At 34.1% G+C, this 23,457-nt stretch overlaps 1 non-coding gene across 1 annotated transcript; it reads right to left on the bottom strand.

The window, feature by feature from the left end:
- Positions 1–21,421: 21,421 nt before the first annotated feature.
- LOC128295833 (small nucleolar RNA R71) lies at positions 21,422–21,527 on the bottom strand. Its single transcript, XR_008286382.1, has one exon. It is a non-coding gene; the product is annotated as a small nucleolar RNA R71 (small nucleolar RNA).
- Positions 21,528–23,457: the final 1,930 nt, after the last annotated feature.

Below are 23,457 nucleotides of genomic sequence, written 5' to 3'. Positions count from 1 at the left end.
ACCAAGAGGAGATCTTATCAAGCATAAATCTGATTATCCCATTTTAGTCTAGCGAGGTTGAGAGATAAATTGGACTAAATTGTTTAATTATGTAAAATGGTGAGTGAGATGTAAAATTGGACCAATTTGGAATTTCGATAGTTTAAATCCCTACTCCAAGAATTAATTGGTTGACACAAATGTTAATGAATCGCTTGCTCTTTTCCTGATTATTGAATTTGTGAATTTGGTTTTATTATAATAGAAGACGCTTGTTAATTTTATATATTTTGTGCCTACTTTTCTTCTCACTATTCATACACTGTGGCGTGGTCAATATTACCTCCATAAGGTTCTATTGTGCTTGGTTGAAACATATTATGTTTCACTGTGGCGAGTGTGAATATCCATGCTCTAATTCTTGATTGGTAAATGGGATTAGCTATCTTGTAGTCATTTATCCACAACGTAATCTATTCATGAATATTTGAGATATGCAGTTTGTCGACGTGAATTGACCATGGAATACCAAACCAAATAAGTCTAACTAGTGGGCATAGTCGGAACAAATGATTGGCTGATTCATTTTGTTATGAGTAGAGAACACAATATGGGTTAACCAGAATCTGTGGTATTAATAGCTCATATTGAACCGGTAGTATATTATGAAAAATTTTCTAGAGGAAAATTTGTATCTTGTATGGGACATTAATGTGCCATAGAGCATTCTATTTTATATGAAACTGGCTGTGATTGGTTTCAAGGTTGCTTTCCTCAATTAGCATTTTGTAGGCAACTTTTACTGAACACTTACCTGAGAAACTATGTTTCTATACATACCTATCCTCAATGCTGGCTAAAGAGAAACTTCTCAGATGTAGTTTATTGGTCTAGCTATCTCCCAGTCAATCTTGTATAAATTAGGAATGCCACTATTTGTTTTATGTATCTTGTACGTCTATTAATGGAATTCCTGGTAATCGTTGTGATTGGTATTGTCAGAATACTAGACCATTATCGTAGATAAAGATGTTGTGCCCAGACCGTATTTGGATATCAAGTACTCGTAAACATATGTCACAACCTTTTAGAATACTCTTCCATGTGCAAGAATTTGCTGGTTTCAGCCGATCCTCGAGGAAGTTGGTGTTAGTGTAGTATTTTAACAGGAGTAGTTCCTGAGCGAAATGATGTGATTGTATGAGTATACCCCATGCCTGTTTACAACGAAGCGCATCGTTCATAAGCTTTATTTGGTGTATAGCTAGTCCACCTCTTTTCAGTCTACATAGAAGTTTCTAGCTGTAGAGGTGTAGTTTTCATGTATTGGAATTGTAACCCCACAAAAAATCTTTGATAATATTGTCTATTTGTTTGTAATATTTTGTGGTGCCTTATAAATAATAAAGAATAAATTGGTATGGAAGCCAAAGTAGATTTTATCAGTACCAACTTACCTCCTAATGATAGTAATTTGGCTTTCCGTCCCACGAGTTTGTTTTGAATGCATTCAAGAGTGCATTGGAAGAACTATTTTCATTGGGAAATATGTCCCATCTAACATCCCAATATTTTCCACGTCTTTTCATCATGGTTTTACCCAAAATACCAGTTATCCATTTCTTTTGATTTTATCATTCGGATTTACTAAAGAAAATGTAGGAGTTGTTGTGGCATATTGATAATTTGAAGTGTAAGGAATACGTTTATAGGATTGTTCGGAGTACACGAGCAGTGTGAACATTGGCCTTAAAAAAGAGATCAGAGACATCTACAAAGAGTAGGTGGTTTAGTGGTAGGCTATTTTTCTTGATCCAAATTCTTAGACCTTGTGAAATCTCTTATGTCTGGCAAAGCATTATTGATAAAATATTTTGACAGAAAAGGAAGAGGTATGATGATAGTTGAGCCATTATCGAAGGCCCCAATGTGGTTTAAAGGATGTCGTTGTTCAACCGTTGATTAAAACCTAGTATGATATGGTGTTGATGCATTAAAAAATTAGCTTCTGCCAATAATTGTTGAACACAATTTTGCCTAGGATTTGAATTAGGAATTTCTAATTGATTCTATCATAAGACTTCCACATATAAATATTCAATGCTGCCAAAATTCCTTTACCCTTCCTTTTGTTCTGTATAATGCATAGTATTCACTGCTGAGAAGCAGTATAGTATGTAGATTTCCATATAGTGTGTGCACTGGAACTTCCTACTCCTTGTTTATGTGATGCAAGCTACTTAGCCTAAAGTTGGTTGAATTACTAATTATCGATTAAGTCAATATTTACTTTAATTAAGTTATTTACCACTTTAATTGAGTTATTTACCACTCTTAACTAAGAATACCCTCTTGGTTTTATCCTCATTTAGCATTGCTTCTAAGAACCATTTTCTTGACAAAAAAATTCTCGAGATAAAAGCTTGCTAAACAAGATGTTTTTTGAGAGAAAATGTTATTTTCAAACCCTAAAAAATGGCTCAAAAGTGCTTTTGACTGAAATAGAAAATTTTAGCTTCTCCCCAAAAGTTTTTTTTCTCCCAAAGGTGTTTTTTACAAGCAATTGTAAACTAGCACTAAGAGTTACTACCTAAGTTACCCTTTCAATCTCCCCAAGCATACGGATACCCTTTCAGTCTCACCAATCAACACAAGTTTTCTAAATGCTTACACAATACCTTTTTGGTCTCATTTGTCTAAATTTTCTATTAGGTTTTTCAATCCTATTGTATTGAGAAATTTAGCAATCGAATAAACACTCAATTGTACATAAATAAACACTTAATCAAATAATCAGTTAACCAATCAATCAAGATATTAATAATAGTACAAATTTTATTCTCATATTCATACAAGCATTCAATCAAGCAATTAACGATTGACGTATAAATAATATGAATAAAAAAGAGAATGCTCATTGATAAATCAAGATGAAAGCAAGCGTCCAGAACATTTTCTTCCCACAATGAATCAAAATAGAACCTTCAATTAAGAAAACATCAAAGTAAAACCCTAATTTTTTGAGAGTTAAACAGAAATCTAGAAAAAAAAGTCCCCTTAAATATGGTTATAATGTTGTTTATATAGACAAAAATTAAAAGACTAAAGTGCTCCTTCATTTATAATAACAATTATGGTTTTAAGTTGAAAAATACCATTAATTGCCCTTAAAATTACAACTGACATGGTTAGGAAATTATCACGACGCAGAGTCAATGTCGCGACATTCAAGTCCAATTTGAAACATTCAATTCCAATGTCATGACATTCAGTTACGATTTTGCAAAGCAGTTTCATCTTAGGAATTAGTTCTTGTGTCTATCTTCAATGTCGCAACTTTTATGGCCTAAGGTTGTGACATTAGCAGTAATTTCTCCCCAAAGTTGCATCTTTAGCTCCTGATCCATCCTATCCATCCGACATAACCACATAACCTTATTTAGATATAAACTAATATTAAAATTCATACTTTGACTACTTAGAATGTGAAACATAAATTATTACTAAAATTACCTGATTTTGCTATTAAACAAGCTAGAATTATGTGAAAAGGGATACAAATAACATGATCGACTATGGCAGATCACATATTGTTTGTAAATTTACAACCTAAACATTCTCATACAACATCATTATTCATATGGTTATTATTCCATGTATATTATTGTCCTTTGAATGGTATTTCCTGTATTCCATATGAGTAGAGGTACAAGGAAAGGATATTTTCCCTCAGAGTATCTGCAATCCTTAGAAATTTTATCTCACAATTGAAGAACTCGATTGAAGTCTCCTAGTAATACCAAGACATCTATATTTTGAACAAAAAAGTGGCACTGGAATATTGATTCCCATATCGACTGTCATTTATATAGTCTTAGATGCCCATAAATCAAGGATAACCAACATGATTGATAGTTGTACGAAACATAGGAAAAGATCTAATGCTTATCTTTAATTATAATATTAAGGTTTATAAAAGCTCGCCACATCACAACTAAGCTTCCCCCTTTACCCGAGCTATCTACCTCAGCATTGAATTCAAAACCTAGCTTGCAAGCTATTTCAGAATTTTTTTTTGGTGGCCTGAGTTTTCGATAGAAAGCATAAGTCAATGTCATAAAGGCAAGTCAGCTTGTAGCATTCCAAGAATTTTTAAGGTTGACCTAATCTTGAATATTCCAACATAATGTCCCTATTGCTCTGGGGCAAGCTATTGTGGGCCAGCCTGCCAAAGCCCATCAACATTCGTTGGGTGGGGGCGATCTTCATTCGGAAAGATATTTGGTTGGTGGCGTTCATGGTTTTGATAATTTGAAAGAATTCTCTTAGAGTACGTAATGTTGAATTCATGTACCTGTTCATTCTAGATCGATGGTCTTGCACACTAAGATCTTGAATGCGAGATCTGTTGGATCTGGTGCCTTAAGTGTAGAATTTCGTCTATGTACACTTGAATTTTTTTGAATAGATTGGTTTAAAAAAATTATCCATGAATTAGATTAATACCCTTTGTATATTGTTCTCAATGGTTTTTGCACGCAAAGAAAAATAGAAGCAAATATTAGCTCACTGGTTACATAATGTTTAACTAATAGTAAGCCGTATTACTTGGTTGGATCGTAATACGAAAAAATAACTTGTAATAGTAGATGAACATAAACATGACCTTAGTGTAAACTAACATGTAACAGCACGATTTTGCGCCTAGTCGGAACAAAGGTTTTGAGACCACAAATCAGACGTAAGAAAAATTATTTTTATTACATTTTTAAAGCCCACAATTTCAAGGAATGATTTCGTGAAAATTTCGTGTAACATCCTGATTTTCGGGTTTATTTGCGATTTTCAATATTTTGTAAAGATTTTTAAAATTTTGTATTTGGATGTGGAATTAGTATTTTGAGTAGGTAAATGGGCTTATAGAAGGCCCATGAGTTGGCCAAAACCAGTTGAATTTTTGGAATTTTAGACTTAGGAGTTAGGGGTTACGCTAAGTGGCCTTAAGTGGAGTGATGGGTAAATTGCATCACAAAAGAGCCTTGGTTAAGTGGCAAGGGTGACGCCACTAGGCTCCTAGAAAAGTGGCGTGTGGAGCTTTGGGAAGGCAAGGGATCGATTCCTGTGTTGGCAAATAGATGCATTTATTTTTAGTGCGGGAGGGTAAGTGTTGGAGTTGGTGGATTACGCTAAAGGAGAGTTGGATCGGTTTAAATGCTTGGATTAAGGAGGGATAAGGGAGAGATTTAAGGATTTGGATGAGACTAGGAGTTGGCGAATTATGGGAATTGAAGAGGGAAAAATCGGCGGGGGCTATGTTGTTAGTATTTGACACTTAGGGTATTAAGTGGTGCCGTTTTCTTCGCTTTAACACCTTAGGGTTGTTTTCCTCTCTTTTTCCTCTCTAGCAAAACTACCACCTCCCTATTCCTCTTCTTCTATTTTTCTTTCTTCTTCTTCAAAACTATTCATTACACTGCTATTCATCAATACTTTTGCGAATCCATAAAAGCGAAATCTGTGATCATTGCTTGTGTCGATTTCTTCAAAGCCGTGTTCTCCTATGTTCTTTTGTTTTATTAATTTGAAATTATCTTTTCTTAATCCTAGATCTCGACCGCAATTCTACTTCAAGGTTGTAGCCCCACATTATCATCTTCTTCATCACACAAAAGCCGAAAAACCATAGATTTAGGGGCTTATAGCCAAAACTTCAAGACTTTGGGGAATCGAGTTCTACCGTCGTTTGATAGATAAATCTACACTAGATTGCGTGGAAATCAAGTGGGAGTAAGGGGTAAGTACGTATCATCTCAGATCTGTTCTTATTTTGCAAAGTTAAGAAAAGTCAAGTCCCTAAAATTAGGGAGGTGTCGATTTGGGCATATGGCTCTAAGAGTCTTTAACGATGTTTTCTTTTGGTGACTAGAGTCTTCTTAAGCGTTGAATCTAAGGCGTGGTTCATTGGAGCAATCGGATTCGAGCTAACTATCGATTTTGGCAAAAGGTAAGGTTTCAAAGGTTTTAGGGATATGGTTCGATCATGGATAAGTAAGATTTGGGGTTTAGTGATTATGGTTTGTAAATAAGAACTGTGCTAATAAATTGTAGGACATCGAAAGGGATCTCGAAGCGATCGTCATGAATCGGTGTGTCTGAACACCCTTTCTTAGTTCAATTAAGCAAAAGCGAAATGCGAAATCCGGCATTTCATGGTCATGTAAGTATGTGAATGCTCTCAAGTCATAGAGGAATTGTTAGATCTGGCACGCAAGGTGGTAAGCACGTTCAGCGTGATGCTTTAGCGTATTTCGGAAAAAGGGCTTGATGGGCCAAAAGCTGGGCCCAATGGGCTTACTGGACCAATATGGATAAGAGATGGGCAAATTAGCTTTATTAGGTAGATGGTGGAATCAAATTGCATAAAAGCGATAAAAATTACTGAATTAGCTTGTGCGATGGCGTAGATCACGAAATTACCCCTAAAGAGCAAAATTACCAAATTACCCTAAAGAGCAAAATTACCGATATACCCCTAGGGTTTTAAATTGGTGAACTGCATGATTGATCAATGTTGTATTTTACATGATATGCTTTTATTAATATCATTGCATGGGGTTGGGGTATTAATGGAGGAAATCTTGAAAGTGGTTCATCCACGTCTTGGAGGCTTTGCCTCAATCGACTGAAATTTGAGTGCGTTCTTTGCTTGTGGTGTGTGAAATTTGGGTGGGTTGAGATATTCCCACATGGTGTGTAGGGCTGGTGCAGGCGGTGTAGCGGTTGGTGGGTTGAGTAGTCTCCCGGATGGGCTTGCATTCATTATTTCGTTGATACTCATGTTCTTGAAGCGGGCCTATGGGCCACTTTGTTATGTAAAAGGGGCTAAGGCCTTGCTATGTGATTCGAAAAAGGCTTGACCTCTCGTGTCTTGTTATCTGAATAGGGCTTAGGCCCAATGGGCTCGAGTGAATTGGGCTTTGGATGGGTTTCAGATATACGGAGTTTTCCAAACTCACCCCTTCCTCTTCCCTCCTTGCAGGTGAGCCCTAGTTGGTGGACTTGGAGTCAGGCGGGATTCAGAGTGGCCATGAAGATGGATTGCCAATTTTAAATAAGTTTAGCATTTAATTTGGATTATTTTATTTTTATTATGTTTAAAGTTGTAATAAGGCCGCTCTTTTTAATTATTTTTATTTTGGGGATTATTAAACTGGTTAGCACTAGGGTTCGTTTCATAAAAACTACTTGATTTTTAAAAGATCACGATGACGCGCAAAGTTTCCATAAAGTAAATGTTTTTCCAAGGAAATAAATATTTTAAACAAACGTTTTCAACTTAAACATTTTCTTAAGACGGACATAATCAAACGATTTTCTCAAAATTATACGAGATGTTAGAGTGTGGCAATGGTAGTGTGCATGTCTAGGATTGGATCCGGAAGAGCTTGGTACTTAGCGGTCAAGCGGACTCACCTCCTCTTTTACGGTTTCCTACACGGTGCATGACTTCTATTCACTTTAACCTACCTTTAAAAGTGTCTTTTACAACACCAACTCAGCTTTTCCAAACTAAGTGTACGGAATGTTTTGAACGCATCAATGTGGCGCATCGATCCGGTCATAACGTCAGTAGGGTTTGGGTGTTACATTTCGTTTGAAAATTTTGACGTTTGAGCACTCAATTTAGTCAAAAGGACTAAATTGCAAAATGTGTAAAACTTGAGTTTTAGAAGCTAGAGGTGTCTAATTGCTATGAAATTTTAAATTGGAGGTTCTTAAATGGTAATTATACCATTGGTTAAATTTTTGGACAAAAATGGAAATGAAATAGGTGAAATAGAATATTTTTAAGTTAGGGGCATTTTGGTTATTTAGTAATTAAAATGAATTAAAAATATATTAAAAGCCAATTTTTGTCCATATTCAACCCCATGGCGGAATTCCACAAGGGGAAACCATGTTTAGGGTTTTTCAAGCTTCCAAGCTCGATTGTAAGTCTGTTTTAGCCCCGTTTTTAATTATTTTTATGCTTTTGAAATCCTCATAACAAGATCTATCTATCTCTATAATTTATTTGAGCTAGGGCTCATGTTCAAAAATTTACCCATGTGTGTCATTCTTGTATATTGATGTTTAATGGAGGAACATGTAAGTTTGATGTGTGATAAGCTTCTTTTACTAAGTGATTTTCGGTAAAAATGACTAAAAGGACTAATTTGTAAAAGTTATGAAATATGTCATAAATGTGTGATAGAATGAAAAATTTCAGTTGCTATAGTTATAAAAAAGGTTCGGCTAGGCTTAAAGAACAAAGAAATTGAATGTAAATCATTTTTAAGAGCCTAGGGGCAAAAGTGTAAAAATGACAAAGTTTAGGGGCAAAAACATAACTTTTCCATAATATTATTTTTGGGACACAATGAATAATGTGACTAATAAATAAGCTAAATGTGATATTTTAGATCAAGGAAAACGAGGTTTGGACCTAGAACGAGGGAAAATGCGTATTTGACGGTTAGGTCTTTTTCACCATTTTTGGTATCGAGGTAAGTTCGTAAGCGAGCAATGCATATGCACTCTATTTTAAATGCTCAAATATTGCATGTATGGTAAGTTCATATGTGATGTTATGTCATATTTCTATTCCTTTGATAACAAGTGAATTTTAATGCTTTATTACCATTATAAGTATGCCTTGATCATTCCATGAGAAAATGATGGATACTATGTACATTGAGATCGACATTACGAACAAGTCCGATAGTGATGCGATAAGTATAGAAATCCCGTTTCAACCTTAGGAATATATTAGGATATAAGTGACATGTCACTAGGAACTATGTGATCCGGGCTTATGAGATATGTGATATATGTTTATATAGTTCCGGGTGCTAGTCTTGTACGTTCTACTAGTGGCTGGGTAGTCCAACATGTGTTATGGATACTTGATAGCTTGTGTGAGCAGCCCAAGTAGCTACGTTCTAACTGAAAACTTGTGTGAGTAGACCTGTGAGTAACTAGATCCCGTATAAGACCATATCTGGGATATGGCATCGGCATTGAAATGGGTTCTACGAGTAAGACCATGTCTTGGAAATCGGCATCGTATGAGATTTCTTATAAGACCATATTTGAGATATGGTAATGGCACGAGATTTTTCGTGTATCCAATAGTATTCCAAGTGTTCAACAGGTGAATTATCGAGTAACTTGACAGAAGACCCAAGGGGTAAGTCAATAAGAAGAATGAGTATGAGTTGTGTTACGAGTTGGTACAGGTACGTACGTAAAGTTTATAAGCTATGGCTTCGTGATATTATGAGTTCATGATCACTATGAAAGTAACTTTAAGTTAACCTTGTGATTATTGGTTTATGTGTAAGATGTATAAATACATGGTTAAGCTGATTGATGCTTATGAAAAAGGCTTGTAGGCCAAATTGATTGGAGATATTATTATTGCTAGATTAAGTTAAGTTATGTGAAATTATGTTGGTAAATCCAAAGAATAAGAATTGGGAATTGATTTCATTACAATTTGAGATTTATAGCTAGTTTATGTTAACTTGTGTTTATATTGTTAGACATGGTATATGATTGGTACGAGTTGCTATTATTTGCATACGGATTTACTAAGTTATGAAGCTTACCCTCCTTTCTTTCCCACCTCTTATAGTTTACTCAGCTAGTTCAGGTTAGAGATCGTCGGAGATTCTATCACACTATCAAGCTATCATTTGGGGTATAAGTGAATGTAAGTATGTTAAGTCTATGGCATGTATAGGGACTTAGTCATTTTGTATATGTATCATTATGATATAGCTAAATGTATTAGCTTGTAATGAATAAGGATTTGATTTGGTATGTAGGCATATAAATTGGCTTATATTGGCTAACGGGTTGCAAGAATATTAATTACTCATATGCCTATGCCAATGTCATTGTATGATGTGGTTTATAATGGTATGTTAATGAAAGTTAGTACAAAGGAATCATGAAAGAGTAAAATTAGGATTAAAACAGTTTTGGATAGTAGCAGTAGTATAACTTTGAAAAATCACCAAAAATTGTGAATATTAAATTACAGGTTTAATAAAATATGAATTTAAAGCGTATTGAGTCTAGTTTTACATAGAAGACATGGTATAAGCAAAAGAATTTCATTTTATGAGATATTTGAATTTTTATGAGAAAATGTTAGAATGATTTTGGGTTCCCCTATTTTGACTTTGGAAAATCATTAAAAATTGTATAAAAATACTTGGGGTTCAAATTTATATGTTTAAGTTTTTAATGAATCTATTTTCAAGTGAAACAAAGAGAAACATCATCCGAATCCCGTACTAAGAGATAATTAATTTTTAGCGAAGTAAGGTCAAAACTGTCAAATAGCAGAACAGGGATGAATTTGAAGAATTAACTGTACTTATTGGCCAAACCATAAATTTTGAAAATTTTATGATAGGAAGATATTTGAGTCTAGCTTCAGAAAAATCAAATATATCTTAATTTAGAGTTCTATAGCTCAAGATATAAATAATTTAGTGACTATGACTCAAGTGGACTATTTTGTTATGAACAGTAAATAATTGTTTTGATATGTTTAAGCCTTGATTATGGTTATGTTGGTAGCTTAACTGTGCCATGTTAAGTGCCATTGAAAGTGTGTATGTGAGTGTGCAAATGAGGGTGGCAAATGGCTTGGTAAATAGCCATTTTCTTGGCCACACGGGTAGAGACACGGCTGTGCGTCTCAGCCGTTTGAAGGACACAGCCCCGGGACACGGGCGTGTGACTTGGCCATGTGACCCCAAATTGTGCATGACATTATAAACAGGGAGTTACACAAGCTGAAGACACGGGCGTGTGTGACCACACGGCCTCGGGACAGGGGCATGCGACTTGGTCATGTGTCCCAAGCCACACGGGCGTGTGACCCCTGTTTTGATGAAATTTTTTTTGAGTTTTCCAAAATTTTTGGTTTAGTCCTGAACCACTTCCAATGCATGTTTTGGGCCTCGTGGCCGGTATAAGGGACGATATGCATGTGTTTGAATGGTTTTAAATGGAATGCAATTTTATGGCCTGGTTTTGTATGATTGGTTATGTTTAAATCCGGTAATGCCTCGTACCCTGTCCTAGCGTCAGACACGGGTAAGGGGTGTTACAAGAAATGAGCTAACCAATTGAAAGACTAATATATCGTTTATCAAGTCCAATTGGGGAGATGTTTTGTCTTGGGTATAGAGTGGATGACTCCTATAAGATAAACACATAGATGTGACTAATTGGGCTGATAGTACATCGGATAGGACCCAAGTAGAATAAATTATAAATCTGTTTATGGATTTATTCACTTGTGATGTTTATAGAGTGGCATACCTTAATCCTGATTGGATGATGGACTATGTATCATGACTCGTATACTATGATGTAAGTAAAAACCTGAGTTCAAATGGATAAGGAACTGAAAGTTGGTGTGTTGGGTATACAACTTCTGTAGTATAGAGCATCATTCACAATAGTGGAATTCATAGCCCAAGACATGGGTAAATGATATCCTCTCTTTGGCATTACATTATAGATGAAATGTAAACATGGCCACAAGTCATTTGTTTTCATGATGAATGACTTAATTATTATTTGATAGTGATTAACTTTTCATGAAGAAGATGCAATGATTGTCATGAGATAAAATAAGATCATATTGGGAGAGCGGAATTATCTCAAAGAGATTAAGAATATCCTATAAGGGTAATACACTTATGATAAGGTCATTGGACAAGCACTAATTGAGTAGCTTTCGTAACGATATATTATTAGGGAGAGCTCAGTCACGATACTATAGTGGAATGACTTCATGACTAAATGAATTTATAATTAGTAGGTGAAAATCTGAAAATTAATTATAAATCATTTGAGCCCTAATTACATGTGTCCAATTGGCCTCTTTGCTAGCTCGTTGAAAATAAAAATGAATTGCATGTTGAAACAAATGAATAGAAATGGATGGAAATGATATAGTTAAAGAAATGAGTTACAATGAATGTGGTTTCTCATTGTGTATGGAGATAACCTAAGTGTTAATTTGAGTTTTTGAATTATTTTAAGTAAATAAGTGAAGTTTGAAAACAAAATTAAATTAATTGGTCATTGAATCAGTTGAATGTAGAAAATAAATATATTTTCTCATGGATTCTTTTATGATAAAGTCATCATTACTTTAACGAAATTAAAGTTAGGTTGAGAAAACTATTTAATGGGAAAATTAATTTATTTAAATGAATTTAATAAAAATTTATTTTGGGAAATAGAAAACATGTATTGATTTGGATTAAATTATAAAGTGTTAGTTTATAAATCTAATAAGCACATATAATTGAACCCAATACAAGAGAGAACCAAATCCCCATCATAATACATATGAGGGGAAGCACACCCTATTAGCCACCCATCTCTCTAGTTCATCTAGGGTATTGGTTTTTTCTATTAAATAAGTATTATTTGTATTATACTAATTCAACAAGGGTTTCACTTCCTTCCTATAAATAGATGACACTGGAAGGGCTAAATATACAACTTTTGATATATTATTATTCTGCCCTAAAATAGTCAGAATTTATTTTTAAGTATAAATTATATTTTTCAAAAATAAAAACTCTACCAATTTCTATAAGAGAGAAAGATCTACGTTTCTACTGAAAGTAAGAAAATTATTTATGGTTTTGTGCTTCATTCGTAATTGTTTGAGCATACACTCGAAGTGATTCGTGGTAGGAGAATAGTGGATAAGGTCATTCAGTTGAAAGCTGAGAATGTCAAGGATCTGTTACGCTCGAAGCACAGGTATATTTTGGGAAAAATTTTATTTCTAGAAATATCATAAATTAGCTTGATTTTCAAAAAAAAGAATATTATGTTGTGCATGAAAATTATTTTCGAACCAAAATTTTTTCCAACAAGCTCATACTTTGGTCCATGCATAAGAGTCGATGTCTTTTACATGTTTACATTTCAAGCTAGATGATTTTAAGTCAACTTTTGTTAGAATTTTCTTACCATTGCTTTTTGCATTAGGAGGTACTATGGCTTTACTTTTTTGTTCTGATTTTGACTCTTAAATTCGCAGTGCCATATTCTATGGTGTTCAATCCATATTGTGTTTGGTGCTTGCATGGTTTGACTCCAAATGATAAATTGTACCCTTCCCAGATCTGAAAACTGAACAATAAATTGTTTTTATCATTTTTAATACTACCATCAGTTTGGTTTTCCACTACATTGTGTCATGGGTTTGGGTGAGATGAAGCCTACTACAGCCTTGCATTAATGAGTCTCATGAGACCACATGGTGTCATAATATGTCATGGCTATTTTCATTTGGTTGAGTCATTACTTCCATGAAAAGCTAGCTATTGAAATATATGTCCTCTAGCAAATTATGCTCGATCATGCTACGATGAATGGCTTTAAATGCTTCATTGTTGGCATCATACACAAACACTGGTTCAATTGTGGCCAAGTTCCTACCATTGTCGATGACTTGGTATTGGGTGGGGGAAGGTGTAGACCATACACGCTAATGTATATACACCACACAATGATTTAACACAAATATATATATTTAAAAGTGGTTTTAACTGCAAGTGTGATAGGTCAGTTGTAATATTTGTGTGTTACAACAGAATCTAATGTATCCCAAGGATTGAACCCAAAAAAGATTGGGTGATAAGGTGAATAGATAATGATCAAGCATGCAAATAGGAAATCTAGCTAGATAATGGCTAAGTGCTATATTACGACAATCCATAATTCATGGTTGATTAAACTAAACTATGCTTAGAAGGACTAAATTTAGTAAAATTCAAAATTACAAAAGTATCAATTTGATGAAATAGGGTTGTCAATTGATATCCATGTTGCTGATTCATTCTCGGATTAAGGGTCTAAATTTCTTAAACTCCTAATTAGTTTAACTTTTCCCCTCGGTCGCCATTTTACCCAATTAAACGATTTAGTCCAATTTATTTCTTAACCTCCCTAAACTAAATCAGGAAAATCAAATTTGTTCACAATAAGATCTCCAATCAGTCTCACCTATCTAAAAATTCCCCTATAATTCTTAATTCTAAGTTTTGAATTATATTCGATTTAGTCCAAGTTTTATGATTTAGTCCTTAATCCTAAATGTAACACCCCATACTCGACCCGATATTCGGGTCCAAGCTATAGGATGCCATATGTAACAGCTTGTCTGGCATAGATCATATCAATATGTTGTTGGCATATAATTGAGTAAGCCGAGGATAGTAAAAGGGTTACACAAGTGAATTATCCTTAAAATGTTTTGTTGGCATATTGTATGAATTTGACAGTATGCCAGTTTAGGGACGCCTTGCTAGAATTTTCCATTTGGTGAACTCTAAGGTTGGCGAACTCTTTTGTTTGAAAATCTGCCTACCCTAGATGTTCTGGGAAACTAGTTAGCGATAAAATTGTTTTATGTGGAAATGATAGCTTGGTGAGTATCATTAGAATTTAGTTGAGACCTAGTTGGAATTGAACTAGAGTACTATAGATGACAACTTGATATGTTTAGGTAGTTGAATTACCTGATTAGTTGGCTCATTAACAGTACAAGCAATGTTTTACTACTCTTATTAGTGGTAGTAGTTGCATTTCGTAAAAGATTTTATTTCAAATCCTATTAGGCAAGTTGAGTCACATATTTCAAGGGCGATAGTAGGATTTTTTACCTTTCCACTAAGCTTATTTTCTAATGTTTGTTCTATAAAAAGGATGCATATAGGCAATATGTTTCTCCTTTTTTTACTCTGTGTTCTTCCATGCGTCTCTAAAATTTTTAGTTATCTTTGCTAGAGGAGACGAGGAAGGTTTTTAGAAGCTTTTCAAAATGTCATTGATAAGTACTAGCTGGCTGGTAATTTCTAGGAAACCCTTAAGTTGATGAAGAGGCCATTTACGTCTTTGTATTTGTGCATGCATGATCTAATTTTAGTAGATAAATGGTCTAATAATTATGATTATTTATTATTTATCTCAAGAAGCTAGTAAAGGTCCAAGCAATCGATGCAAAAGACCAGTAGAGTAGATTCTATCCTAAATATTTGATGAGTTTCTTCTTGCTTCCTTTGAGTTATGAAGCTTTATGATATGTGGTTGTGTAAGGTATCTTTTCTCTACTGGACATGGATTAATATGGTGTGCATTGACATATGTGTATTAAGTTAGTCTTGTATGTGTGAACATGGCCATGGTCAAGGTAAAAATACCCACATTGTGTGTGTGCCCAGTACCAGACTATTTGTCATGCCTATGCTAAGGTAGCTTTATTACAAACCAAACTGGCAGATCAAGCATAGACCTTGCGAGAGAACACATGTTCAATTTACCAAGGATTATGGATTTTTGAATGATTATGGCTAGTTGGCGGACGATTATATATACATTTTGTACTTAACTTTTGTTTTTACCCCACGACTGTATTGTTTTTGTCTTAAAGTGGAAATGCCCCTTATTATACATGTGTACACCTAACTCCCTTGATTTGTATTTTACAAACATGCCTTTTTTCCATTAAGTGTATTCTCCATACAATACATGGCAGTGTATGATTTAAAGATTGACTTTATTAATTTCTATTACTTTCTTTAAAGAAGTGTTACTAAATAAGCCAAGAATAAAAAAATTATGTCAAATTTCTCTTTGCCCTCCTGATCTAATCTTACATAAAAATGTTGTAATTGAATAACTGTGCTGAATCCCCCTAATGCTTTTCGTACGACTATCTTGAATCTACCCTATGTTTGACCAAGCATTTCAAAAGGGCTTTGTTTAAATTGCAAGAGTTCCTTATTTTTCTTTAACCATACAAGCATGGGTATGATCCTTTGCAAGTCATTGCTCAAACTCTTCCCATGTTGTAATAGACATTGGAGTAAAATCTTCTAACACTCTTGAATCTGGCCTCCTAGAGCAAAAGGGATCTGCAGCAATTTGATTGCTTCTTTTGAGACTCAAGCATAACTCATCATGCTGGATATATGTTTAAACTGTCTAAGAAAGGCCATCGGTTCCACGGTTGAGTCATTCTTAAATTGCATATTAGTTGATTACCATGCTAATAAGTACGGATTAATCTCAAATGGAATCATACTTGTAACAGCCCGGTTTTAGCTAAATCGGAACAGTGGTTTCGGAACCATAAATTTGATGAAGTAAAATTATTTTAATAATATTTTTTGTGTTTATAGTATGTGAATATATATATCTGTGAAAATTTCATGAGCTAATTTTATCGTTTCATAGCTCAATTTGAGAAACAGGACTAAATCGTGCAAAATTCAAATGTTGCATTCTATATGATAAAGGTGTCTATTTGTCATGGCTTTTTAAATGGGAGGTCTTTATGATGTTATTATGCCATTGATAAGGTTAATGGATGTTAATGACCTTATATTATGTGAATTATAATGTTTTAATTAAACGTTAAAATGGTAAATTGATTAATTAAGGTTAATAAAATAAAACAAAACAAATTGGTGTCCATCTTTTCCCATTTCTTCAACCGAATATTAGAAAGAAAGTTAAGGTTTGAAGCTTTAGTAATTTTGGTATTTTGGAAGCTTGATTGAGGTATGATCTTTGATCGGTTTTTGATGATTTCTACATTTTTGTGATCGTTGCTTTGAATACTAGCTTGCCCATACCTTAATTTTTGAAAGTGTTGATGTTTGAAAGTTTCCATTGATGAATTCTTTAGTTCTTGAATGTTTGACGATGGAAAATGAGTATTTGTTGATAGATTATTATGTTTTGTAAAGTGATTTTTAGTGAAATTGCATAAAAGGGGTTAATTTGTGAAAATGTGAAAACGTGGGATTAAATTGTGAATAAATGAAATTTTAAGGCTGGTAGAGGTCCCTATGAAATTTGGCTAGCATGTGTTTAAATTGAATTGTGTGAATTTTGTATATTTATGAAATAGGGACTAAATTGTAAGAAATATTAAAGTTTAGGGCCGAAGTGTAAAAATGCTCAAATATGTGTTTTTGGATGAAATTGAATGAATTGGTGATTAAATGGGTTAATTTGAATACATATAGATCAAGAAAGAAAGAACTCGGATTTAGATTGGGGAAAATCGAAGATTATCGAGTAATTGATCCGATTCGTCAATTCCGCGTACGAGGTAAGTTCGTACATGATAAACATTGTTACAATTATGTTTTTAACGCTTTAATAATGCATAAATTGTTTATATGCAGCTACGAATGTGTACGACGACAAATTGATTATGTTTGGCACTTATTGTGCGTTTCGAAATAGCTTCGGCTATAAATAGCACTTAGTGTGCGAATTGGAATATCTTTGGCTTTATGAGGCACTAAGTGTGCAATACTGAGATAGCTTCGGTTTAATGTGATGGAACTAAGTGTGCGAAATCGTTATAGCTTCGGCTAATACTGATGCACTAAGTGTGCAAATTCTTAGAACATTGAAAGACTCCCGAACGAATTTAATGTATTGAACAAAGAGGTGGGAATGAAATAAATAAATATGGGAAAGTTCAGGTATGTGCGATACCTATGTGGTAGTGGATACTATGTGTATAAAGCTTGATGAACTTGTATATACATGTTAAATGGTAATGGATTAGAATAGAATGATGATATAAGAAATATTAAGTGTTTATTAATTGATGTTTTGTATTATATAAACTGTTTATTAAGTGTTATATGTGACGTATATAATGCTTAATGAATTGGTTTGGTTTAAGATGATGATATGATGAGTTTTGTGATATGAAATAGATGATATTATGATGAATTAGTGAATAGGGAATATATGCAAGTTGTGATGATTTTGGCAGAATGATTTGGCGTAATTTTGAATATGGAAATGATTAGTTAAAATGGTTGATTATATATGGTATGTTATGTGTATGTTTTCTTGGGTTTTGGATGCTTAAAAATGACTTGAAATAGTACCAAATAGGTTGATTTATATGCATGATTGTACGGTGAAAAATAGCTTTTCAAATGGCCTATTTTTGTCCACACGGGCAGAGACATGGGCGTGTGTCTCGACCGTGTGCTACACGTGACTATGTTACACGGCCGTGTGTCCCCTGGGGTAGCCCTACGAATTTAAGTTAGTCTTGAGCACGGGTTAGACACACAGGCATGTGGTTGGCTGTGTGACCCAAGTCATTAAACCCTCCAGTTTTCCCACGGCCAAGGCACATAGACGTGTGGTGCACGCCAGTATGTATGCCTTGTTTTCACACGGCCTATGACATGGGTGTGTCTGATAACCATGTGAGGTACATGGCCTATTCACACTGGCGTGTTTCCCTGTAATTAAAGAAAATTTTCTAAGTTTCTCAAAATTTGCAGATGTTATCGGTTTAGTCCCGAACCACTTTTAAGCATGTTTTAAGGTCTCGTAGAGCCTTATATGGGACATTGTGAATGGATTTTGATTATGAATGTATAAACATATGTGAATGAGATGTATTGTCTAGTAATGCTTCGTAACCCTATTCCGGCATTGGATATGGTTTAGGGGTGTTACAATACTCATGATAGGTCAAGTAATGCTGGGTCTTAGCTAGTTTGTGTCGAAAATAGTTTTCCCCATCGTAGTTGCCATAATAGTCTAAATCTACTGAAGATAAAATAAATAAAGAAAATTTAAAATTGTATCTATAAGTCCTAATGTTCCTACTTGTCTTATTAATCGTAAAAATTTATTTTCAAAATTAATTTCTGAAACCTTCCCAGCAATGGCGCCAACAACTTAACTACCTATAAACTGTTATCATTTATAGAATAAAAATAACACCAAAAGTATAAGAATTGAGAACCACAATGTCCGCAAGTGCACAAGTCAAATTGTAATATAGTTGTACAACGAAATACATAAGTATTCCGAGGATTGTACCAAAGGGAGGATGGAACAAATAATGAAAATACTTTTTACATGCCTAAGTCTAAGTAGTAATAGTAAATTCCTATATTATGATGGATAATAAAATAAATTCAAAGGATTAAAAATAAATAACTAGAAAAATAGATAAATAAGGAAAGATAAACAAATAAATTAAACCGGTAAACCAATTAGGAAGATTAACTCGCGTTAGGGTTTGCAACTAACTTAGTATTGGGTTCTAGAGTAGATTAGTCATTGATTAAGACAATTATTACCTCCCGACTTTAATTAATTTAATCAATTGGTTGATACTTGTTTATCTCCTGACATCACTTTCTCAACCAAGATAAATTATGATTTACTCGGCTCACTTCATCCTCCGATTTCGTCTACCTTATGATAACTTATTAGGGTTGTCAATCCTAACAGTTTAAGAGCACATAATTTATACCAGCAAATCCATTTTGAGAAATCCCAAATCCTCCATTAGTTACATCCCCATCCACTCATTAATCTTCCCTAAGGGATTTAGCCACTAATGTTATTCATAATCTCAACTTTGATTGAATAAACCATGTAAAAAACATGATCAATTCAGAGAAGAAAAGAGATTTGAATAATTGTGGATTGAGTACCAAATAGGGAATGAAGTAGCAAATCTCTTTATTGGAAGAACCGAAAGAAGAAAAAAACTGAATGCTTTATTAAATCAAAAACTCATTGAATCAAAATTGATTCAAGAAGAAAAACAAGAAAGTATCTAAAATAAAAATAAAAAAGCTAAAACTAATAGGGTTTTTGAAGGCGTCTAGGATGACTTTTTTACATTCAACCCCTAATGTCTTATTTATAAAGGTGTGTAGCCTAAATTAGGTCTTCGGGACATCCTAGGTCTTTGTATAAGTTTGATTTCATAGACAAAAATATCCCAGAATTACTTGGGTAGGACGTCAACGTGTGTCACGTCACACCAAGGCTATGGCAAGACATGACACCCAATTCCACCCTCAGTCAATTGTTTGGTGCTTTGACGGCTCGAGAAGCTTGTACATCACTTGTTTCCAAGAAAACAAGCTCCTTAAGTATGGAATTGACCCGAATTGACTACTACATTTGATGGTAGGTCAGGGAGATTGACGAGTGGAAAATGATATGATTAACAGAGGATTTAGGGTTTCTTGAGAGGGATTAGTTGGTATAATTTTTTGGTTCTTAAACTGTTAGGCTTCAAAACCCTAAAAGTTATCGTAGGCGAGACAAGGTCAGAAGATATGTCAAACTGAGTAAATCATAATTTATCCTGGTTGAGAAAATGATGTTAGGAGATAAGCTAGTATCAACCAATCGATTAGTTAATTAGAGGCCGGGAGGTAATAATTGATTAATTGATAACTAATCCACCTTAAAACCCTAATTTGAAGTTAGTTACAAACCCTGAATCGAGTTAATCTTCTTGATTGGCTTATTGATTTATTTTGTTTGTTTATTTTTCTTTATTTATTTCTTTTAGTTATTTATTTCTTTTTTATCTATTTAATTTATTTAGTTTATAATAATATAAGAAATAATTACTACTATTTAGACTTGTTATTGTAAAATCATTTTCATTATTTATTTCATCCCCTCTTGGGTACGATTCTTGGAATACTTCCAAGGTATTTCGTTGTACTAAACTGTATTAAAATTTGACCCGTGCACTTGCGCACACCGTCATTCTTAACTTTTTTATTTTTGGTGTATTATTTAAATATAAATGATAGCACTTTTATAGAAGGTCAAGTTGTTGGCATCGTTGCCAAGGAGGTTTTGGCAATAAATTTTGAAAATAATTTTTTTACAATTAATAAGATAAGCAGAAACATTAGGACCTATAGATATGATTTTTAATTTTTCTTTATTTATTTTTATTTTTTTTACTTTTATTTTCTTTTTAGATCGTTAATGACTCGAAGATCCAGTACTCCAATCGAACCATAACCAAATTTGGAGCAACTACTTAGGCGTAATCGTCCTGAAATGATTAACAATCCACCTGCAGTTATAAATTTACCCCAAAAAAATATATTCTTCAAAGAACCAAAAGAACAACAAAGAAATATTTGGGAATAAGTCTCAATGGAACAAAGGACGTTGCACGAGTACGCCCTACCTACCTTAGATGAGGTGCGAAGAACCATTGAGTAGCTGGCGATTAAGGCCAATAATTTTGAGATAAAGACGGCCGCAATCGAGATGATCCAAAACACACTACGGTTCAAAGAAGACATGGTTGAATACTCAAATTAGCACTTGAAGCGATTCCTTCAACTATGTGACACTTTCAAATACAGCGGGTATCCGATAATGCCGTGCGTCTTCAGTTATTCCCATTTTATTTGGGCGAGAATTTGGCCGGTTAGTTAGACTAGTTAGAACCGAGTTCCATCAACCTGGAATGATCTAGCGGAAAGTTTTCTTTATAATTTTTTCCTGATTAGTCGAACCATTCAATTTAGGTAAGAAATCGCAAATTTTAAACAATTTGAAGGTTAATATCTATATGAGGCATGGGAGCGTTTTAAGAGAATGTTAAGAAAATGCCAACATCACAGACTATAAGCGTGGCATCAAATACAAATATTTTATAATGGTGTTGACGGACACATTAAATTGAGCCTAGACGGAGCATCCGATGAATCTCTCATGTTCCATACATACGATAGAACTTATAAAATCATTGATGGTATGGTCATGAATTTGTATAAGTGGCCTGATAAGAGATTGATGTACCAACCAAAGCCACCAATAGTAAAAGCCGTAAAGTAAAAGATCAATGATGTTCGATTCTAAGAAATTCTCAAAAAACTTAATCTTTTAGGGATATTCGTCAAGCAGACAAGAGAGGAGCCACACTACAAAAACCAACCTGAAAGAAGCAAGCTATGTAAATAAAAAGGACCGTGGTCTCTATTCAAATACCTACAATCTCGGTTGGAGGGATCATCCGAACCTCAAGTAGGGGGTAACCAAGGAGGCTCGAATCAATCTCAAATTCAACAAAACCTTCTTTATTAGTCTCCACAAGTGCAACAACGTACCGTTGGTAATAACCATGTTGCATGTCGTCAAAGATTCAATTGAATAGAAGGAGAGATACAAATCATGAAGACAGCCATTTGAAAAGTCCAAGCTACAAGTAGACAACTCGAGTCTCAGATGGATAAGCTCTGTGAGATAATGGACCAGCTCATGACAATGTTGTAAAAACAAAATGGCCAAAGTCTCCCTAGTAACATGGAGAACAACCCTCAGCTGGGAAAGAACATGCAAATGCAATCACATAGCGATTAGGCAAGGCACTAAAGCCACCAAGCATGCCCATCCATGAAGGGGGAAGGTTCACGAAGAGGTCAACAAATCCACGGAAGCGGAGCGAACCACGCAAAGGGTGTGGTGCAACACACGTTGAGGTGTTGCCTAAGTTCATCGAGGTTATTTTCGTCAACACAATTAAACTTAACCTAGGATGTGCCGAAGACCTAATTCGGACTGCCGACACCTCTATAAATACGACATTAGGGGTTGAATGTAACTAAGTTATCGTAGACACCTTCAAAAACCCTCGTAGTTTAGAAGTAGTTTTAGTTTATTTTCTTTTCTTTTCTTTTCTGCTTTTCAATACTTTCTTGTTTTCTTCTTGAAATTAGTTTTGATTTAAGATTTTATTTATTTAATTCAAGTATTTCAATTTACGTTATTTTGCATTCATTTTATTTCTTCATTCCAATAAAGAGATTTACTACTCAATTCCTCATTCAATTTTACATCCACGATTATTACTTTTCTTCTCCAAATCGATTATGTTCTTTACATGATTTATTCAATCGAAAGAGAGATCATAAATAACATGAGTGGCTAAATCACTTAGGGAAGATTAACGAGTGGATGGGGATGTAATTAACAAAGGATTTAGGGTTTCTTGAGATAGTTGGTATAAATTATATGTTCTTAATCTGTTAGGCTTGACAACCCTAATAAGTTATCAAAGGTGAGACGAGGTCTGGAGATAAGTCGAATCGAGTAAATCGTAATCTATCCTAGTTGAGAAAGTGAGGTAGAGAGATAAGCAAGTATCAACCAATTGATTAGTTAATTAGAGGCCGGGAGGTAATAATTGATTAATTGATGACTAATTCGCCCTAAAACCCTAATCCAAAGTTAGTTACAACCATGAAGCAAGTTAATCTTGCTAATTGGTTTATTGATTTATTTTCTTTATTTATTTCTTTTAGTTATTTATTTCTTTTTATCTATTAATTTATTTTATGATTTATCATAATATAATAACTAATTACTGCTACTTAGAATTTTTATTGTAAAATCGTTGTCATTATTTATTCCATCCTTCATTGGGTATGAACCTTTGAATACTTCAAAGGTATTTCTTTGTACTGAATTATATTACAATTTAACCTGTTCACTTGCGAACAGTGTCATTCTTAACGTTTATATTCTTGGTGTATTATTTAAGTATAAACAATAGCA

Source organism: Gossypium arboreum, chromosome 7 (assembly GCF_025698485.1).
Source record: "Gossypium arboreum isolate Shixiya-1 chromosome 7, ASM2569848v2, whole genome shotgun sequence".
NCBI lineage: Eukaryota > Viridiplantae > Streptophyta > Magnoliopsida > Malvales > Malvaceae > Gossypium > Gossypium arboreum.
Note: the sequence above shows the minus strand (reverse complement) of the source record. Positions and strands in the feature narration are given on the sequence as shown.